The sequence below is a fragment of the Hordeum vulgare genome, chromosome 4H (assembly GCF_904849725.1).
Source record: "Hordeum vulgare subsp. vulgare chromosome 4H, MorexV3_pseudomolecules_assembly, whole genome shotgun sequence".
Lineage (NCBI taxonomy): Eukaryota > Viridiplantae > Streptophyta > Magnoliopsida > Poales > Poaceae > Hordeum > Hordeum vulgare.
In genome coordinates, this window is record NC_058521.1 from 416,313,333 (window position 1) to 416,315,645 (window position 2,313).

Consider the following 2,313-nt stretch of genomic DNA (forward strand, 5'->3'; position numbering starts at 1 on the left):
CAGAAATCTTATGGGAGCATCATATTTAGAACATTATTCAAAGAAAATAATAAGTTAAGAGCACATCTTCAACGGAGTTCTACTCAGTGTGTTCCAAGTATAAATAATAAAGTAAAAGCACATCTTCAATCACTGATTTATGCACATCTACGACTGATGTTCCTGCAAATTATGCTTTCGCATACTGCCAATCAGCAGCTCATCTTCACAGGAGGTGCGAAATCATTACTTTGGGTCTCCCTTTTATTGTGTGAAAATCAACTTCGGTTGCACCAAACTGTTGCATTCAAAGGTATTAGATTACCTGATGATATTCAGATGGACATAAACTCTAGTTGCACTTGTAGATGATAGCGAGTACTATGTGCGCACTTCATAGTAATTGTCCTATATAATAAATATACACATAGCAAGCAATACTTGTACCTTATTGAACACACACCTTTCAAATTCTTGACATTTGTTGATGTTACGGGGACAACACGGCCCAAATAATTGTCATCAGTTTGGCTGACCTTGTCGCATTAATTTTTTCATCCATGTATATTCCAAGATTCGTAACTATTAGCACGTGTACTCATTTCGCTCTTTCAACATACTCACTCAATTCGAATCACAGTATCATGAATCTTTGAAATCCCATGCATGAGTGTCTATGTTTGTTTGGTATGTCCGATGTATGCTGCTACTTCAACGACAACTGCCAAAGGCAAAGTGGTGTTAATATGAAGAAAACATTGGAATTAATTATTAAAAAAAATAGTTGTACCGGAAAGAAAATATTCTAGTCCTCTCTTATGGAAGGAACATCATGCTAGAAAATGTGAAACGTGGTTCTGCTATTTCGATCTATTTCAGACCTTTACTATCTTGATTTTTCATTGTGGGCAAGACAATGAGTATCTTGTCACCTAACAATTAAACGGAGAATCGGTGCAGATATAACCTTAAAATTTGAAATCATTTTCACTGAACCATCTTGGATAAATTTCCTGAACTTGTTAACCATATGGTCAATTACGTGTATATGAATGCAATGTTTCTCGTATAGACGATAGTTCTAATTATACGCTTGCCTGATGGATATAGTTGTGCTTTGAATCACCTGATGGGCCTGATGGATATAGCTGTGCTCTGAATCACCTGATGGGCATAGATGGGCTATGAGTCAATCTGCATGAAGTGTCGATTTTTTTTACGGGAGAAGATTCAGGTACAATAAAAATCCAATGAAGAAAAAGTAAGTAGGACGAATTTAAGCACAACACGACAAAATAACCGAACAAAAGATAGCTGAATTCGAATTTAGGAGAAAAGATAGGATGATCAACCGGCAAGAAAAATAAATCAAAACAAAGTAAGTGAGATACAAACCAAATCTAGATCGGGAAAACAAATGTGAGGAAGTAACCCCTTCACCATGGCATATCCTTGGCGCAACTTGCTTGCATTAGTTTGAGAGAGCAATAGCTTTGGTTTCAACGGGGGAGAGAGAGAGATTGGAGAGAGGAAGGGGCTGGTTTCAACGAGGAGAGAGAGATTGGAGAGAGGAAGGGATGGTGGAATACATACTTCCATGGGAGAGATAGATAACGGAGAAGAAGGCATGTGTTTTTTTTTGCATGGGTGGGCAAAAGGGACGGTGGGATATTTTCACTTTGCGTGGAGAACTGGAGATAAAGAATTATGAAGGGCTAGTGGAATCTGATCTCGTGAGCCTTTCAAAATACCATGACCCTTTTATTAAAAAATTTGGCAATTCATAGCTAATCTAGACCGTTATAATTCGGACCCACGAGATTAACGGTTCTAATTTACTGATTAACGTGGTAATTTCTTGGGAGTCACAAATTAGTATAAGTATAGAAGTATAGATGAGGATGGCATTGCTGATTATATACTACTCCCTCCCTTTCTAAATATTATTTTTAAGATTTTATTATAGACTACTCCCTCTGTTCTTAAATATAAGTCTTTTTAGAGATTTTACTAAGAGGCTACATACGGATGTGTATAGACATACTTTATAGTGTATATTCACTCATTTTGCTATGTATGTAGTTTCCTAGTGAAATTTCTAAAAAGACTTATATTTAGGAGCGGAGAGAGTACATACGTATTAAAATGAATGAATCTATATTCTAATACTAGTTCCGTCACAGTTTAGAAAGCACGCACGTGTATATAGGTCGTTAATTTGACTTATATAGAATTTATTGTTTAATATAAAAATTATATCATTAGAAAATATAAATCTAATTTTTTTAATGATATAGTTTTTATAATATATGTTTAACATTAAGTTGGTTAAAT

The 2,313-nt window shown here is 35.2% G+C and overlaps 1 long non-coding RNA gene across 1 annotated transcript; it reads right to left on the bottom strand.

Moving 5' to 3' along the window:
* Positions 1–335: 335 nt before the first annotated feature.
* Positions 336–1,597, bottom strand: LOC123446535. The gene is made up of 3 exons (XR_006631398.1): positions 1,375–1,597; positions 1,106–1,173; positions 336–700 (listed from the first exon to the last, which is right to left on the bottom strand). It is a non-coding gene; the product is annotated as an uncharacterized LOC123446535 (long non-coding RNA).
* Between the last annotated feature and the right edge of the window lie 716 nt (positions 1,598–2,313).